The following is a 20,282-nucleotide window of genomic DNA, read 5'->3' on the forward strand; positions in this document are numbered from 1 at the left end:
ATTACATTCTCTTTGGAGTTCAGATACCATACATCAAAAAACTGGAGCTTTTGCAAGTTTTCTCTCGACAGGGGAAATATATCCCCTACAAACTAAAGACAAAGTCAAAAGAGCAGTAAACAACTTTCTAGTGCTCTTCTCCTCCTTTCCTGTTTCGAAGACTATGACTACACTCTGCCCTCCTTCTAGCATGCTTCATATTTCATACTAAATCACTGTGGCACAAATATTGTAAATATGTAATTACAATAGGCCAATTATTATTGTTTGTTTGTTTTTTCTTGGTTCATGGTTTGCTTAAATATAAGCAAGAAAGAGAAGCAAGAAACACTCGTTTCTGGAACAAATACTTTCTAAATTTAATTATTGCATGTTTCAAAGTTTACTAAAATTAACCTTTCTGGAATAATATAATGCAAGACTATAGCAGAAGCAAATCATGTCCATTTTCTTTAGTTTATTGTGCTCTAACCACTTATGTTTTATTTTACTTCTTCTCGAAAATAGGGAATATCTAAGTTCTGGAACTGTCTTAAAACCATCCAAGTCATTATTCAATCTACCCGATTTTGTGAGGATTGTAGTGATTATTTCCAATATAACTATTTTTACCAATTTCATTCACTTCTAATTGAAATTTTCTGTTTTTATCTGCTTTTTCATTTTGCACATATAGATTTATAACTCATATCTCTTTCTTAAGCAAGACTTTTTATTACACGATGTTCTCCTTTATCCTGTTTATTGCTTTTAATCTTAAATTCCATCTTGTCTAACATCAAAATTACCACTCTTGCTTATCTTCTGTTTGAATAAGGCTATTATCTATTCGTTAATTTCTTAATTTTAAAGTTTTATTTATTATTTATTTTGAGAGAGAGAGAGAGAGAGAGAGAGACAGACAGACAAAAACATGTGAGCAGGGAAAGGGCAGAGAGAGAGAGAGACGGAGATAGAGATTCCTAAGCAGGCTCTGGGCTGTCAGCACAGAGCCAATGTGGAGGTCAAACTCACAAACTGTGAGATCATGACTTTAGACAAAACTCAAGAGTTAGACGCTGAACTGAATGAGCTTCTCCATTCCAGAAGAACCCAGGTGCTTCTCCATTTCTTAATTTACAATTTTAATTGTCACCCTGCTTAGGATGTGTTTATTGTAAGCAGCATAGGGACTATTTTTCAACTTCAGTCTGATAGTTTCTTTATTTTGATGGAAAGATTTTAGCCTGTTAATATTATATGTAATGAATGATATACTCAGTTTTATTTACTATATTTTCACGTTTATCAGTTATTTTACTTTATTGGTTCCTCATTTTCACTTAATTTATCTTTGTTTCTTTGATCAAGTGTTCTTTTTCTTGACAATACAGAATTTCTACTGTTGATTTCCATCTATTAATGATTACATTTTCTTTCCCTGATCTTCTAATCAAACACTATGTTCCAATCATTTCTCCATGAAAGATGTTCAAATTCCTATTTCTCTGAACACAAATAAGATAGATCTTTCCAATATTCTTATTTATAGTGCTCTAATCCCCTCTTTTGTTTTTTACCATTTCCATTCTCCATTCTGGAGTTGTAGTTATTTTATTTCTCTCTCTGTCTTCACTCACTCTCAATTTTTTGCTGTGTTGGAGACAGTCTAATTCTACCTGGAATTTCCCTTACAATAGCTCCCTTCTATCTCAAAACAATTTTTTTAAACTTTTATATTCCCTATTTCTATAAAATCTATCCTTATTCATAAATATGTATCACAAGATTCTTTTATCACTTATTTTTCATTCCTCTTACTTCCTCATTTTGAAGTCTTTATTATTTTTCCTATGATGTTTGCTTAAGATCTTTTTTCAAATACTTTTCTCAAGTTTGGAATATTATGTTGATATATATACTCAGAATTTTTTCATGTTCTCAAATATCTTTCTACATTTCCTTTCCAGGAAAATTGTTTATTCTGTCTAGAAGTTTGTGATATTTTCGATCTAATAGTTTCATTAGAATTTGCATTGTTATATGTCTGTTCTGGAACTCAAGGAAGCTTTCAGTCTATAAACCAATGTTTCTTTGGTCGATAATTTTACTTCTATTGTTTGTTTAATTATTGCCTCAGCTTCATTAGTCTTTTTTTTCTTTTCATTTGTTTTTCTGAAGCTACTGTGTATTAAGTCCCCTGAATCTCTCTCTATTTTAATCTGTAGTCTCTATTTTTATCTTACATTTTCTCTCTCTCTCTCTCTCTCTCTCTCTCTCTCTCTCTCTCTCTTTGTTGTTGGTTTTTGGTTTTTTTACACTGTGCTTTGAAATACTTGTTACATTGGCTCTTCTGGGTTGCTAACCCATGTCTCACCAGTGACTATCTGCTTCTTAAATGTATTTAGCAAGATTTCAAGTGGAAAAATAATTGGTTCACTAATCATCAAATCCCTTGTGTGTGTGTGTGTGTGTGTGTGTGAGAGAGAGAGAGAGAGAGAGAGAGAGAGAGAGAGAGAGAGAAAGAGAGAGACAGCATGTGCTGAACTTGAATATCCTTAAACTTTCTTATTTGCATAGCCAGGGCTTCAGCAGTTCTATTTCATTGGGTGTATATTATTGTTCTGCCTTCCCTGATGTGGCTGCTTGAGTCTCTTGGAAAAGCTATTCTTTTGTTACTGTTTTGACTTCTCTGACTCTGGTCTAGTTATTGAAGTATTAAGACAAAAAATTTCACAGATGGAAAAGGGGTAAGGGACCTCAATCCCAGGGAATTCATGTTGTATAAACAAGGAGGCTGTCAGTTACTTGATTAAGCACTTGGGGAAAGTCTTGGCCCCCTGAACTCATCAAAGTCTGACCTTCTGGGAACAGTTTGAGCTAACCTGCTCATGTGGAAACTCCTGGTGAGTCCTCTAATCTCTGCCAAGATTGTCTTTGTTGTTGTTGTTGTTTTAATGTTTTTATTATTTATTTTTGAGAGAGAGAGAGAGAGAGAGAGAGTGAGAGACAGACAGACAGACAGAGCACGAGCAGGGAAGGTGCAGAGACAGAGGGAGACACAGATTTTGAAGCAGGATCCAGGCTCTGAGCTGTCAGTACAGAACCTGACGCGGGGCCTGAACTCACGAACCACAAGATCATGACCAGAGCAGAAATCAGACACTTAACCAGCTAAGCCACCCAGGTGCCCCTTTGATTTCTTTTAATGTTTATTTATTTTTGAGAGAGAGAGAGAAAGTTGAATGCTTAACCAAATGAGTCACCCAGGTGCCCCTAGATAAAGAGTTTCAAAGCCACTAAAAAAAGATGGACAGACAGTACCCGTTATGAGGGCTGTTGCTGCATGTTACCTTCTTTGTCACATGTTCTAGGAACTGTTGTAACCATAGATTTAGAAAGAACTTTCATAGTAAAGCCAATCATCAATAAAACAGGAATCTATAAAACATTCACAGTGCTCTCTAAGTCTCTAAAATCCAAGTCCAAAGAGAATAGAATACATTTTCATAAAGTTATGGTGAGTCCAGAATATGTACATGACTAATTTTACAGCTTTATATCTAGTTTTTTTTTGTAGTTACAAACACTATTATGCTTCTCATTTATAATATGGAAATGAAATGTAGATTTTGGAGTGTATTATTTTTCAGGTTCTAGGGGCCTTATATACATCATCTTATATAATGTCAACTTCATAGTAAGCTTACTATGTGGCTCTGTTTTACAGTTGTAAAACAGAAGCTTGTAGAAGTTACATGCTAGCCCTAAGTTTACCAATAGCTAGTGGTAGAGCTGAGCATATCCACTCAATAGAAAGAAAAGTGACAGTGGTAGATGAGAGGCCTTATCAGAACACCATTTGACTTCTGAAGGAAAGATGTGATGTAAGTTAAGAGTTACTAAAATTACATGTGCCTTTTCAACCTTACACGGATAAAAGCAACTTCTATTATTTCAAATGCCAACCTGCTTTTGGAGACACATGCTTTCTGGAACAGGATTTCTTAATGAAGTAGTTGGCTACTCCATTTGTGACAAGTGCATTTGAAAATGTTGTGAAATAGCCACAGATTATGGACCTCATCACACACATGGCTATTAATGCAATGAGACATGACAGAGCATGAAATGTGCAATATCCATTCACATTGAAGGCTAAGTGCCATCAGTGCATCTATGTGTGAATTAATGCTGTATAACACACTCCTGGCCATGGAATGTCACACAGTGATAGTGATTGGGATTGTAAAATGCCTTAATCAAATATTAGTTGGAAAGAACAAGTATATGCTGTCACATCGATGACAAGGTTTAAAAGTGTTGAGCTAAATAAATTATGCTGCACTATAGTCACAGCCTGTTAATCCCATCAGTTGTGTAGTTATTTTGAATTACTTTATTTGGACTACATTTTGATTCTAAAGTCTTCTGTATGAATCATAGGACATGAAAAAATAAATTAAAGCCAGCAGTATATCTTTTTAATTCCAATTCCAGAAATATAAGCACATGTAAAAATATAAATTGGATCATATTCACTTTTATGTATTTAGGGGCAGAGCTCCATTATAATTTTCTTCATTCACTCTCATTATTTGTAATTTCTGTCTTTATTAGCTACTGCCCCACAATCTATGTATAAGCACTTCAGAAACTTATGCTTAAATTTATCTCCTTAGATCCTACAGGCCTCCTTTTTCTGCTCTTAATAGGAAACATCCTCAAATACAGTTTCCATTGACTGTCACCACTTTCCCACCTCCCATTTCATCCTCAACTGAAAACAACCATCTGTCTACCTACTATTCTTACTCCCATCTCAAACTCCAATCATTAAACTGAAACTGTTTTAACTGAAGTCAACAATCATTTCTCAATTAATTATTATAAGCACTTCTTTTCAATTCTGATTCTTGTTTGACACCTCTTGTGTTTGACAAGTTTGATTACTCCCTTCCTGAAAATCTCTCCTCCCTGGTTTTCATTACACTATTGATTCTAGGTCCCATTCAATTTCTTTGGTTATTTCTTCTCACCCTTCTTTCCTTCCTCTTCATACCCTAAATATTCTGTTTTCCAAGATTCTGGTTTTGTGCCCCCACCTTTTTTTTGTTGTTGTTTTTTTAATCTCACTGTGTACTCACCCTGGGAAATTTTTTTCCATACCCTGGGTTTTCAGTGGTTGTTATTCAAACTTGAAATCTAGCTTACCTCCACCTATGAGATCTCCAAAGTCAATATGGCCCAAAAAATTATTGTCTTCCCATTTATCAATCACTCTATTTTTCTATAATCCCCATCTTGGTGATTGATTTCACCATTAAGACATTTATCTGGGCCTAATATCTAAGGGTTATCTTGGGTTTCCCACTTTCTCCACCTCCTTCACCACAAAGGTGTCTCTACTGACTACCTAAGTAGAAGTATTCCTTCTCAAAGTAATAGAAACACTAGTGGATTTTTGCTTACACTCATCAATTCATGATTTTTACTAGCCCTGGATGTCATGACTTGGGTCTTTATACCCAAGGAAATATTTTTGCAGTAGGTCATTTTTCTTTCAATGTTTTAATATATTTTAAATTTTTGGTTAGAGTCAGTACATTAAATAAATCTATTACTCTAAATTTCTAAAGTAGGCCTTTCATATAGTATCACTAAGTTCTTTATTTTAATTCATTTCTTGATTGATTATATTTTTTCAAGTATATACTTTCAAGACCGACTCAGTATTTATCAATATCTGATATTCTACCCAGTTTGAGAGTGTTATTTTGTGTGTGTGTGTGTGTGTGTGTGTGTGTATTTGGTTTTACACAATTTTATTACATGTGTAGGTTAGTATATCCACCAACGCAATCATAATACAGAACAGTTCCATCATGAAAAGGATCTATACTTATTTACACACACATACCTCTTACCCTTTTCTATCTTCCTGTTCCTAAGCCCTAGCAACCATTGATCGATTTTTCATTTCTGTAAATTTTATCATTTCAAGTATATTCTATAAATTGAATCATACACTATGTAAAATTTTGTGGGTTTTTTTGCTCAGAATAATTCCTTGATATTCATCCAAATTGTCTTATTTATCAATAATTTATTACTTTTTATTGTTGAATCATATTTCATGATATAAATATATGATATGTATTTTTATAATCAGAAGCTTTAAGATACATCAGATTTTCTGAGTTAATTATTATTATTATGGCTTGTTATACTATGGAAGAAAATCACCAAGACATAAAATAGAAATGTCTATCATATAAAATTAATTTTTAAATTAAAAGTAGTGTGTTTATAAGGAAATATGGGGCTGTTACAGTTAAAATACTAGTTTTCAAAACAATTTAACAATTCTTCCCCCAAATCAGTATGAGCCCAATATAAACACAAAGATAAATCTCATTTCTTAATTTTTTCGTAATAGTGAAATTCAGGTAAGAAACTGTGTTATTTTTCTAATTCTAAATAATAAGTTGTCCAAACTTGGCATTTTGAAAAAACATTCATTTATTATCACACAGTTCTGTTGGGCAGAAGTTCAAGTAGCTCACTTGGGTTCTCTGTTGCAAGTGTTAGAAGAATGAAATCAACATATCTGCTAGGCTGGGCTTTTATCTGGAGGCCCAGGTGAAGAATCCACTTCTCAGCTCACTCAGGTTGTTGGCAGGATTCATTTCCTTGTCGTTGTAGAACTGAGATCTCATTTCCTTGATAGCTGTCACATGTTCCCCTCTCTCTCTTTCCCAAAGCACCTCCATCTCATCTCTCAGGGCCCTTTCCATCTTCGAAGTAGCAGTTGCTTGTTGAGTCCTTCTCACTCTTTGAGTCTCTCTGACTTCCTCTTCTGCTATCAGATTGACAAAATTTTGCTTTTAAAGGGACCCCAATTCCAGTTCTGTTTAGTGGCGCTAACTGACAATGGGGCTAGCAGATACCTTATACTGGGTGAGACTGTTAACCAATTTTGCTTTGGTAGGCCTGAGCCCCTGAGACATCTGTTGGGCTGTAAGGAGTGACTCTCACTTGTGAACTTATAAAATAGATCTGAGCTTCAGGACAATCAGCTGCATCTGATGTGAAAGACAAGGCAATCTTTAAAAATCCTCAGACATTTTCTGGAAAAAAAAAGGAAGTTGGACAAGAAGATACTCTTGGAGTTCTGTAACAGGGCTACATGGGAAGGACAGTTGTGAGAGGCAACTGAATTAGCCATTGCCCATGCCCTTCAGAATGCATCCCAGATATGTGTCAAGCACAAAATGGATAAGTGTACTGGGAAAGGAGGACAACTCCCAGAAATGCAACAGTTAAACAGTAAGACTCCTGAGCAGCTATAGCAAAAGGCATATGCTTAATTATTTTACTTAAGAAGTGGGATATTGACTCTGTTTTTCATAATGTAGAAAAGTTTCAATCTCTTTCTAGTCTGAGATTCTCCACTAATCAAAAAGGAAGCAGGGTAGGATTCCTGTTGTCCCCACTGTGGGAGAAAAGTCAGAAGCAGCTGGGTGAGGAACATAGACATATGATGAATCTGCAGGGTGAAGCACAGAGGTAGAAAAGTCATGTCTGGATAAAAAGCAATGGGCAATACATCTTACATCTTAGAATACATGCAGAGTGAATGAATCTTTCTGAAAATACAAGTAATAAATAGCCTGACTCTATTTGGGGCAAGCATTTAGATGGAGCTAAGAATTTTTCATTAAATATAAGAATCGTAATGCATAGAAATGTTTACTTCACTTCCCCAGGAGAGAAAAATGTTAGGCTGAAAAAAAGAAATCCAGAGTATCTAGACAATATAAATGAGAAATTAAGATTTAGTAAACAGAGAAATTCTTTAAGTTCACCTTGCTAAAAGTTTTAAGCAATTCCTAAGAGGAGGACATTGAAGATAGAAGAACACAAGAATTCTAGTTTTTAACCTACGGTTTTCAAAAACTGATTTTTTAAAATCATCCATATAACGACTATAGCTTGTGTTAGTCATTCTCAACTACACTAAAGCATCTATGTATGTCTTTGCATAAAACAAAGGTAATAAAGAGTCCAAGCCATTCTGGAACAACATTTGTGCCATTTATCTCCACCATGATCCAGTGTGGAAGGAAGCATTTGAGACCACTGAAATTTGTTTCTACCCTTTTTTGACAATTTCAGAAGAGACAATCAGGATACCTTATAATTTATTTCATATCCTTGTTTGCTTCAGTCACCAAGAAAGGAAGACCATTTGTGTCCACACACAGGCTCCAGAAAAAACACAGAAATCATACCTATGGTTTTCAATATGAAGGATTGTTAACTAGCTATGAAGTTGTTAATGAGATAACTGAAAAGGTTAGAAGAGAGAAGAAAGGTAGCAATTATAAAAACAGTTATTAACCTTAGAGCTGAGGGAACAAAGAGAAGGGGATGGAATTGCTCTTGGTAATTTATTATTATTTTTTTAATGTTTATTTATTTTTGAGACAGAGAGAGAGAGAGAGAGAGAGAGAGAGAGAGAGAGAGAACATGAGCAGGGGAGGGGCAGAGAGAGAGGGAAATACAGAATCCAAAGCAGGCTCCAGGCTCTGAGCTGTCAGTGCAGAGCCTGACGCGGGGCTCGAACTCATGAGCTGTGAGATCATGACCTGAGTCGAAGTCAGATGCTTAACCACATGAGCCACTCAGGCACCCCTCTCTTGGTAATTTAAATCAATTTCCTCATCTCTAAAATGAGACTACTGGACTAAATTGTGTCTAATGTCCTATGGCTAATATTCTCCACAGTCTGTGCTTTAAAATTCTGTGATTCTATAAATCATGCTCAGTTAACCCTTAGGTTAATTGACAAAATAACCCTTAGGTTAATTGACAAAATAGCTAGGATTCTGTTGATATTTCAGTTAAAAGAATAACACTGGCATATTAGGATAATGCTGTCTGATGTTTAAAATAAAGCCCAAATTATAATGGCCCAAATATCATTGAATCTTATTTCTTGTTCACTTAAAAGCCATGAAAAGATGACCCTGATTATTGGGAGATTCTCCTCTACTCAGTGACTTAAGGACTCAAGGACCATTCCATGGATGGGTCCCCTATTCCACCAATCATTATGCTCATCTACATCAAAATGGAAGGAGAAAAAATGCATAGGGTTTACACATGGGAAGTTCTTATGGTCATGCTTTGAAGTGGTGCCCATTTTCTATTCACATTCTATTGATGAGAACTCAGCCACTGTCAAGCCCAGCTGAAAGTATGGTAGGAAATTTAAACTTGCTATGTCCCCAGTAGGAAAAGAAACATGTTTGTTAACCAGCTAGCAATCTCTGCTACAGCTAGCTTTATGAAAAAAATCCAAAGAAACAACATTTTGAGGTCTAAAATTTCCAAGTTAAGCTGTGTAATTAACCCACTTTTTCCCCAAAACATATCCAAATTACTTTATTTTTAATAAATTGATTATTATCCTTCTTAATAATTTTCCTTAGAAGTCAATATTTAAGGGGCTCCTGGATGGCTCAGTTGGTTAAGTGTCTGACTTCAGCTCAGGTCATAATCTCACAGTTGGTGAGTTGAGCCCTGCATTGGGCTCCATGTTAACAGCTCAGAGCCTGGATCCTGCTTCCAATTCTGTGTCTCCCTCTCTCTGCCTCTCCCCTGATCATACTCTCTCTCAAAAATAAATAAACATTAAAAAATAAAAAAAGAAGTCAATATTTAAAAAAATAAAATACTACATAGTACTAATTAATTTTGTCTTTTATTCAAAAGCAAAATGACTTTTTTAGTACTGAGTTACCACAATATGCTGAAATATTCTATTTATATAATCATCTCTCCCACTGCAATTTAAACCATTCTGTGCAGGAACTATATCTTTTTCATCTTATGTATCCTTAGCATCAAAAGGGCACAATAAAACTGTTTAAACTGTTAAAATATAAATTATCTCAAATGAAAATGAAGTAAATGTTTTAAATCTTCTCATGTATACATTTTATTGAATAGGTTTAAGATTGTTATAAGAGGTTTTTTTGTTGTCTTTTTTTTTGTGTGTGTGTTTGTTTTTTGTTGTTGTTTTTGGGAGCAGCATGAACTTAGTTTGTCTTAGAGGCTACCAGGGAAGAAAAACAGGACTCTGAATACACTTGTAGAAAATGTGTTCTTTCCCTAACCAAAGCCTGAGCCCAGTGCCAGAATTAATATAAAACACCTGCCCTCAGTCTCATACCCCAATGTAATGGTTAGTTTTATATGTCAGCTTGACTGAGCTAAAAGATACCAAGATAGCTACCCTCACAGATCTGTGAGGATCTGTGTGGGTTTTTCTGGAAGAGATTAGCATTTGAATTGGTGAACTAAGTAAAGTAGATGGCCCTCCCCAGTATGGGTGTGTGTCACCCAACTCTCTGAGGGTCTGAATAGAATAAAAAGGTAAGGAGAGGGCAAATTCTCTCTGTGTTTGAGCAGAGACATCCATACCCTCCTTCCCTGGGACTCTGGGGCTCCATGTTCTCAGGTTTTGGGACACAGATTGGAATTTATGCCATAGGCTCTCCTGGTTCTCAGGCCTTCAGACAGACTCAGACTGAATTACAGCTCTTGGTTCTCAAGTTCATAGACTGCAGGCTATGAGACTTCTTGGTCTCCATGATTGCATAACCCAAGTCTCACAATAAGTTTATATATATACAGCTTATAAATTCTGTTTCTTTGGGGAGCCCTCACTAATATATCTATCCTTGGTATGAAGAAGTGTTAGCTCCCAAGAGTTACAAATGGCTTCACTAAAACTTATTTCATTAACAGTAATGAAGAATCAACATACTTAGTAGGTTTGTTGCTTCCCAAATAGGGCTCCAAAAGTAAACCCACTACCTGTTTCTAAGACCTCACCTTTACCCCCATTGTGTAGGGTCAAAAGAAGATCTGGAGTTATATTTTTTATGAAAGTGAATTAATGAGATGCTAGACATTATCAGCCAGCAGGCTCTGACCCTTGAAAAGAGGTGTAGACCATGGATTTGTCCTAAGGATGACAGTGAGGAGCAGCCGTGGCAGGCTGAGGTGATGGAGGCAGAGTGCAGAGGCTTGAAGGATGGTTTTAGTTGAAGAGCATTATGGACTTGAGCAAAAAACCATTTTCTGCCTCAATTTCTTCATCTGTAAAATGAGAAGTTTGGACTAAATGAATTCTAAGGTACTTAGAGAGTTCTAAACTCTCTAATAAGCATACTAGTTAAGAGCTTTTGCTCTGGAGAAAGTTCTGGAGCTGAATATGGACTCTGGCTCTGTAAGCATGGGTGAGTGATTTAATGGCTCTAAATCTTAATGTCCTCATTAACAAAATGGAGATACTAATAGCACTTTCCTGATAGGTTAGCATAGTGCCTCACCTATAAAAATAGCCAAATGAAAGGTAGTTATTAAAATTTCTATTCCTGGATATCAGGCTCTCCAAAAGGAATACTCTTTCAAATACCTCATTTGTGTAAAATCTGAAAATCAATAGGATCGTTATGAGAGTTAAGAGATAATGCATATGAAATGATTCTGTATAAAATAAAGAATAGACACTGTTATTAATTGCAGTGTATTTATCCTCCAAGAAATTGACCTTATTTAGTAACTATGAATTTAATCATCACTTTCTTCTCACCCTGTATATATGCTATATGTGACAGGGAGGGTTTCATAAAGATCCAATCTAACAGTTTGATTCAAAACAGTTAAATAATTTTTTTTCTTTACTGGAATTAGAGGCAAGGACCAATTGGGGGATACAAATGATTTACAGTCTTTCATTCATATGGATGAATGTTTACATGCTAAAATATATAGTTTTGAAATAATGAGAATCAGTGAAAAATAGGAAAAATTGAGTGGGCCTTTTAGGATAAGTAACACTTCCATAATTCTAAATTTTAGCAATGCTATAATGAAATGGGGTGAGGAAAGGGAGCGGTGGTGGCATTTGGGTGTTGGGGGAACCCATGACCACAAGAAAGAGAAGAAAAGTGCAAGATACATTGAAGGAAACTTCTAAAAGTAATTGTCAGGCTGGAAATTGAAGTATTAAATTAAATGAAATCAAGTTCCCAAACTCATGATTATGAAAAATAAGTGGAGTTTTAGGGAAAGGCTTTGTGGAAAAGGTAAAAATGAGACTGGTAGACCAGTGCTGCACAGATAAATGGGCAGGGGAAAATAAGTTTATGTCCATGTGACTTCCTAGAATTAAATATGTGCTTCAGCAAAGCTTTATCTCTGAAATACTAAACTTACAACTTTTAGTTTTCCTATTGTCACATCGCAATAAATATTCACCAAACAGGAAATTAAAAAGAAATATTCTGTGTGAATTGAAATGTACTTTCAAATCTCTGTTTTTGATACCCAAATATACCTAATTTTGTTGAAGGTACCAGGTACTCTGAAGTTAGATTTCACAGGAAGTTGAGATTCTCCTTTCTTTCTTGAACTCAGTGAAATTCTTCAGCAGTGTAAATCCCTTTGAAGTCAGGTCGATATGCCAATGTTGAATCAAATTTTGTGAACTTCAAAGCTCACTCTGTTGTGGAGGATATCCTGGTGAGACTAGATATTGCAAAAAGAAATGAGACTATGACTTGAACATTTTAACTAACTTGGTTTCTAAAGTACTATTTCAGGTTTCTTATTCTGTGAATATTCATATTTTTCATATACTTAAATATTTAATACTACAGTATTATTACCATATTCCAAAACTTTACTTTATGCTTATTTGATCCAGAGAAGTCTGATGAACTTACTTTAGATTGGAATTTTATTTTACTTTTATCTTACATGAAGGAGTTTGGGGAAGAGCAAAGAATTTAGTAGTTTAGAAGCTTCATGAAGACTTCAGCTATGTGTCCTTAAGTAAAGTGCATTCAAAAATTAATTTTAAAAATCTATATCACAAAATTTTTATAAGAATATATAATAATGTGTGTATAAATGCTTAACATTCAATTATAGTAAATTTAAAACATTTTAGTAAAGTTAGTTTCCTTTTTTTCCCCATGAAAGACTAAAAATTTTCAGGACCACAAATGTTCAGATTAAAGTGTTTAATTAATCACTCCAAGTGGTTAATATATGGTCAATATCTCCCATTGTTATAATGAGATACTGCTATATTAAAATACTATTATAGAGTCTTCTTCAAACAAGTCAAAAGCAATTACAAAAAAGTGACATTAAGCCTTCCAATACCACTTGAGAGCAAACACTTCCTATTTAATTAAATGACCAGATCCATTCTTTATCAAATAGTATTAAGAGTAAATTCTGTTTTAGGCACTATTTTCAAAAAAAAAAAAAAAAGAAAAAAAAGAAACAGCTCTTCCTGTGCTGGTTAGCTATGGTGGATGTGAAGATCCTGAATCCTGAGGCTGAGGTGGCCCAAGCTCAGGCAGTACTGACAGTCAACATCAGTGTGGTCTGAGGGTCAGGATTTGCTGAGGACCAACTTGGAGCCTAAGTGAGCCGTGAAGATGCTTATTTCTGGTACCAGAGACATTAAATTTACTAAATATGGTAATGTGATGCTTCATGAAATACAAATTCAACACCCAACAGCTGCCTTACAAGGCAAAGTAGCAACAGCCCAGGATGACATAACTGGTGATGACACCACTTCCAATGACCTAATCATTGACAAGTTGCTGAAACAGGCCCTCTGCATTTCTGAAGGTCTTTATCCCAGAATAACAGAAGGATTTGAAGCTGCAAAGGAAAGGCACTTCAGCTTTTAGAACAAGCCAAAGTAAACAAAGAAATGGACAGGGAAACATTTATAGATGTGGCTAGAACATCTCCTTGTACTAAAGTGCATGCTGACCTTGCTAATGTCTTAACAGAGGCTGTAGTGGACTCCATTTTCACCATTAAAAAACAAGATGAACCAATTGATCTCTCTGTTGTTGAGATCATGGAGATGAAACATAATTTTGAAACTGATACAAGCTTAATCAGAGGTCTTGTTTGAACCTTGGGGCATGGCATCCTGATGTGAAAAAAAAAAAAAGATGCATATGTCCTTACATGCAATGTGTCATTAGAATATGAAAAAATGGAAGTAAATTCTGGCTTTATTTTACAAGAGTGCACAAGAGAGAAAGAAACTTGTAAATACTGAAAGAAAACTCATTGAAGATAGAGTTAAAAAATAATAGAACTGAAAAAGAAAGTCTGCGGTGATTCAGATAAAAGATTTGTTGTTAACCAAAAGGGAATTGACCTCATTTCCTTAGATGCTCTAACAAAAGAAGGCATAGTAGCTCTCTGTAGAGCTAAAAGAAGAAATATGGAAAGGCTGACCCTTGCTTGCAGTGGAATTCTTTTGATGACCTAAATACTGATTGTTTGGGACATGCAGGACTTGTCTATGAGTATGCATTGGGAGAAGAGAAATTCACCTTTATTGATCAATGTAACCATCCTCACTCTGTCATTTTAGTGGTCAATGGACCAAATAAGCAAAATTCACTCAAATCAAAGATGCAATAAGAGATGGCTTGACAGCTGTTAAAAATGCTACTGATTATGGCTGTGTAGTTCCAGGTGCTGGTACAGTGGACATGGCATTGGTAGAAAATATAAGCCTAGTGTATAAGGCAGCACCCAGCTTCTTCACTCCAGCACTTTGATTGCCAGCAACATTCTCCTGGTTGATATCATGTGAGGTGGAATGTCTTCTCTAAAAGATGAATTGAAGATTCCCTTGTGTCTTTTGAATCATGAAGACTCTACAGAGTGATCCTAAGAATAAAGCTATGCAATTTTTGTCCAAGCTTCATATGATTTTCAAGGGAATTTTCTTTTCTCATATGAAAAAAAGAGAGAACACTGACGCTCAAATTCGGAAGTTTTGAAAATACAATTACAGAATTTTTTTAAATTGCACTGCAGTGTCCACACATCAAGCAGTCCATTTTTACCCAATGAACAGGATAATTTGCTTTAGCTTCAGTGATATAAAAGTACCATATTAGATAAGTATATGTTATTTACCTTGTTATTAAATGTTCCTTGAAAAACATAAATAAATAGAGAGAGAGATAAATAATAAATAAGCAAGCAAACAAATACCTCTGTCCTTGTGGAGCTTATATTTTATAACATTTATGTGTGTAAATATATATTACATATATAAGTTATATATTTTTAATATGTAAAATTATGTATAAGGATAAATATAAAATCATTTTATTTATTATAATTTATTTTAAGTAAATTATATAACAGTAGGAATTCTTATAGAAGAAAAAAAAAAACAACACAGAGCAGGATTAGGTGTTTCAGCATGGAAGGAGTCCCTTGAATGGAGGTTGAATTCTACACAAAGCTGAAAGAGCAAGCATTATGAATTACTGGGGAGAGTAAAGCAGAGGCAGTGACAGTGGGAAGGATCTAAGGCAGGAAGGGGTCATTTCAAGTGTTTGACCAGCATGGTTTTTTGGAAGCAAGGAGGAGACTAACAGGAAATGAGAAGGTGGGGATAATTATGTAGGACCAATAAAGCTATTTCAGAATTTTCAATTACATCGTGAGTAAATTAGCAAGAGACACAGGTAGGATTTGTGGGGAAGATGGAATTGTTTTGGTTCATAGTTCAAAAGAACAGCTCTGACTGCAATGTTGAGAATAAACATCAGAAGGACAGGGGTGGAGCAGGACGGCAGTGAGAGGCTACTGCAGTCATCAGAGGGAAGGGTAAAAGGGGCTCCTCTGGGAGTGCCCTCAGTGTAGGAGGGGGAAAGTGGTCAGGTGCTGATCATACTCTTAAAGTGGAATCAACAGGGTTTACTGTGGGGTTATGCATGGCGCGTAAGATGAAGTGAGGAGTCACAGATGACCTGTAAATTTTTCTTCCATGATGAAAAGGACTAAGTATATTTAAAAGACAGACATCTGGGGCGCATCTGGATAGCTCAGTCAGTTGAACGGATGACTTTTTTTTAATGTTTATTTATTTTAGGGGGAGGAGAGGCAGACACAGAGAAAGGGGGACAGAAGATCAAAAGAGGGTTCTGAGCTCACAGCAGTGAGCCCCATGCAGGGCTTGAACTCATGAACTGTGAGATCATGACCTGAGCCAATATCTGGCACTTAACTGACTGAGCCACCCAGGTGCCCCTAGCAGCTGACTCCCCCAAGTGTCTGACTCTTGATATGGGCTCAAGTCTTGATATCTTGGTGGGATCAAGCCCCCACTCCCACACAGTACACTTGGGATTTTCTCTCTCCCACTCTCTGCCCCTCCCCTACTCCCACACACACTTTGTGTCTCTCAAAAACAAACAAAAAAACAAACAAACAAAAAAGACAGACATATTGGTGGTAATTTAGGTAGGCAACCATCATGATTCTTATAATTTGGTCTGGCCCAGGTCACAGCGTTGCATTTCTGGGATCATAGAGTATGAGTCAACCTGCAACAAGAAGCTTAGGGGGACCAATATTTTCATACATATCTTGGCACAAAGTATAATTTCTGATACCTCAAATTGAATGAAACCCTGCCAAGCAAATTCAAAGAAAATATTATCCCCCAAGTTTTTAGTCTTAATAGCTGGTTTTTAATAAAATGGATAGGTTTTAGAGAAAGAATTAAATGTATTGGAAAAAATGAATTGCCAGAACCAGTGGAGTTTTAATTATTTAGATAATTAAAGTTGTCTTTTGAAAGGTATTGTATGGAATGAGTAAAATAAAATATCAAAAACAATTACTTTTAGAGGCAGTTAACACTAAAACCAGAATCTTACAAATTACCCAGAGCAATTTAGTTTATAGTGGGTGAAAGAGTGGTTAAAGTGTTTTTGCAACTAAATAGATTTTGGTTAAAACACAAATATCCAATATACTTAGCTATTTTTAGCTTCCTTCTCTTCTCAACAAATGAGATGATAATAATCACCTTATAGAATTGGTATATGATGATATATGCAAATACTTGCAATAAAATTGCCTGTAATTATGTATAAAATATATACAAATTACTTAGCACAGTATTTAAATGTCTAGAATGTAGGCACCCACATAGCCAGCATTCTTTTTCCTTAAAAAATTAAATTCTCATTTTCTTTTGGAAGAGAACCTCCTTGCCATTGAATAGGATCTATTGAGACTATAGTCTGGAATGGTGTCAATTAGGGCTGCTAAACTGTTATAAAAAAAAACATAAACACAAAAATATGGATAGTTCCAATATAGTAGAATTGTATTTGTCATTTACATATGAGTTAAGGATAGGTGTTACAAGATGTGGGAAGCTCTCCTCTGGATAGGAATTTGGAGATTTATGATAGATCTCATTTGATGACTTTACCAACCCCTAAAGCTTGTTGGACCTCTGTATTCAGTCAGCAGAAGGGTAGAACATGGAGGAATTTTGTCTACTTCTTAAAAGACTACAGCTTTTGGGGTGGCTCAGTCAGTTAATCATCCAACTCTTTGATTTCAGTTCAGGGCATGATTTTGAGGCTTGTGGGTTCGAGCCCCCTGTGGGACTCCGTGCTGACAGTGTAGAACCTACTTGGGATTCTCTCTCTCTCTCCCTCTCTCTTTGCCTCACACCCACTCTCTCTCTCAAAATAAATACATAAACTTAAAAAAAAAAGAGAGATTAGAGCTTTTTGTGTATAGTCCATTGATAAAAATTAGTCCTATGGCCATACCTAACAGAAAAGGGAAGCTGAAAAATAGACTCCTCAGCTTAAGCTATTTCTCAGCTCTAATTTTATATACTGTAAAAATGAAAAAGGAATTTTGTTGGATGACTAGCCATGTTATCCAGTCATTGAACTATACCCTAGGTCAAATGTAGCACCTGAACGAGTATTAACCAAATATACATTATCTTCTTTTTAACTATATGTTTTTAGAGTTGTTTTCTTAGTGGTTGATCTATGAATTATAGAATATATCTAAATTTATCAAAATCTACCTCATATTTATACATACAATTTCAGTGAGATATAGACAATTTGTTTCACTATAGTTCCCTTCACTTCCTTTGTGCTATTATTGTCAAATATGTTACATCTATATATGTTACTAATCCAACAATATAGTGTTATAATCATGGCTTTATATAATTTTAAGTCTCCTGAAGGAACTAAGATAAAAAAAGAAAAACATATTTATAACTTTTTTTTTTTAAATTTACCTTCTTATTTACCATTTCTGGTATTCTTCATCTTTTACTGTGGAGTAGAGTTAATATCTGATGTCAATTCTTTGCTACAGAAGAGCTTACTCCTCCCTCCCCTAATTTGTGCTGTTATTGTCAAAGAAGATACGTGCCTATATGCTATAGGGCTAACAATTTGATTTCATAGATATTGTTTATGGTGTTATTTTTAAAAATCAATAAAGACTAGAAAGGAGAAGAAATATGTAGTCACACTGTCTTTTTGCTACAAAATTACCTTTATGGCAAAATTTATATCAATTAGAATAACTGTCTGGTGATGGTTGCCTTTAGCCTGAATAACTTCCTTTAGTGTTTCTTGTAAGGCATGTCCACTAGCAACAAATTCTGTGTTTATTTCACTCTTGCCTTCATTTTGAGATAGTTTTGCTGTGTATAAGATTCTTAATTGACAGCTCTTTTTTTATTTTTTTATTTTTATTTATTTTTTTTTTTAATTTTTTTTTCAACGTTTATTTATTTTTGGGACAGAGAGAGACAGAGCATGAACGGGGGAGGGGCAGAGAGAGAGGGAGACACAGAATCGGAAACAGGCTCCAGGCTCCGAGCCACCAGCCCAGAGCCTGACACGGGGCTCGAACTCACCGACCGCGAGATCGTGACCTGGCTGAAGTCGGACGCTTAACCGACTGTGCCACCCAGGCGCCCCAACAGCTCTTTTTTTAAAGAACCTTGAATAGGTTATCCCACCACCTTCTGGCCTCTATTGTTTCTGATGAGAAATCAATGGTTGATCTTATAGGTATTCTCTTGTATATGATGAGTTGTTTCCTCTTGCTGCTTTTAAGATTTTCTTTGTCATTAGCTTTCAACATTTTGACTATGTTTATGACTAGTTATGGATCATCTAAAATTTATCCTACTTGGGATCTTTTGAGTTTCATGAATGTAAAAATCAATGTTTTTAATCATATGTGATGTTTTCAGCCATTATTTCTTTGAACAATTTTTATGCTTTTTTCTCTTCCTTCTTCTGGTACTCACATTAGGCATGTTTTGATACTTTCAACGATGTCCTAAATGTCTCTGATGTACCATTAATTTTCCTGCATTCTTTTTTTTTTCTTTCAATTCTCTGTTATATATGTTCTGATCATCTATCTTCAAGTTTGTTTATTCTTTCTTTTGCCAGCTCATGTCTTCCCTTTTAGAGAATTTTTCATTTCCACTGTAATTTCCAATTAGTCTATCATACCTAATATATCTAACAGTACTAATATTTTCTAGGGAAAAAAATCTTAACACTCTTTCACCTAGTAATAAAATTTCATTCGAATCCAGGTTTTTCACCATTACAATCTAGGTAGGCAAAAATTAATAATAATCTGTATCATGATCTCACCTTCTATCATTTTCAACCATCAAAAATACTGCAGTGTGGTGCAGTGGTAAAAAAGTGAGATAAACCTTCAGAAATAGTAAGTTAAAACGTTAAAGCTACTGCTTACATGATAAATCAGAAAACTGCAAAGCCGGTTCAAAACTCAGTTCTTCAGATGGTGATAATGTGTGCCTTCAATTCTTCAAAATATTATAACTTCATACATACTAAAACTTTATAAACCATAAAAATACACACAAATATTTAATTTTATTAAAATTAGTAGAATAAAATATTTGTGTAATAAAATTCCACAGTGCAACAAATAATACATGTAATATTATGTAGCATATTTTATGTAACATTTGACATACTTATCAAATTAAGATAAAGTGCAAACTTATATGAACTGATGGTTAAATATACCTACTCAGTTGGCAGTGTTACTCAGAAGGATAATGATATTTATTGCAAGGTAAAAATTTATCTGGGCTACTAAGAGAAATAAATGTCATAAGGTCAATGATTCAGAGGAGTATATTCACAGGTCAAAAGTCATCATGGAGATACAGCAAACATTAAGAAAGAGAGACTACAGAAGTTGTCATTTTAGTTGCCCAAAAGTGAGGGTCTTAAGAACAGGGGATACATTGTGACCAGATTAAGCTTAGGTTAAACTGTGTATACCCTGAGGTGGCATTCCTCCATCAAGTTAATATTAAAATAAGA

The 20,282-nt window shown here is 35.0% G+C and overlaps 1 pseudogene; it reads left to right on the forward strand.

Moving 5' to 3' along the window:
* Positions 1–9,802: 9,802 nt before the first annotated feature.
* LOC147578211 (T-complex protein 1 subunit zeta pseudogene) lies at positions 9,803–15,208 on the forward strand (annotated as a pseudogene).
* The last annotated feature ends 5,074 nt before the right edge of the window (positions 15,209–20,282 follow it).

The sequence above is a fragment of the Puma concolor genome, chromosome C1 (genome assembly GCF_028749965.1).
Source record: "Puma concolor isolate L17-30 chromosome C1, mPumCon1.1.hap2, whole genome shotgun sequence".
Classification (NCBI taxonomy): Eukaryota; Metazoa; Chordata; class Mammalia; order Carnivora; family Felidae; genus Puma; species Puma concolor.